The following is a 311-nucleotide window of genomic DNA, read 5'->3' as shown; positions in this document are numbered from 1 at the left end:
ATATATATATATATATATATATATATATATATATATATATATATATATATATATATATATATATTCATATTTATAATTATAATTAATTTAATACCTCTCGGCGAGTCGTAGATAGCAACCTGCCCCGATGTAGTATTTGTACAAACCCCAAAAAGTTTAATGCAAATAAAAAAAAATAAAAAAAAGAAAATTTCAGAAAATTTTAACTTGTAGCAGTTTTTGATAAAAAAACAAATCACTTCTGCGGTGTATATACACCCTAGACTTTCGTTTATCTTCTAAGCAACAGGGAGAACCCTCAACTCTAAACC

The sequence above is a fragment of the Eimeria mitis genome, genomic scaffold, assembly GCF_000499745.2.
Source record: "Eimeria mitis Houghton genomic scaffold, Emh_scaff571, whole genome shotgun sequence".
Lineage (NCBI taxonomy): Eukaryota > Apicomplexa > Conoidasida > Eucoccidiorida > Eimeriidae > Eimeria > Eimeria mitis.
This window is presented reverse-complemented; position numbering follows the sequence as displayed.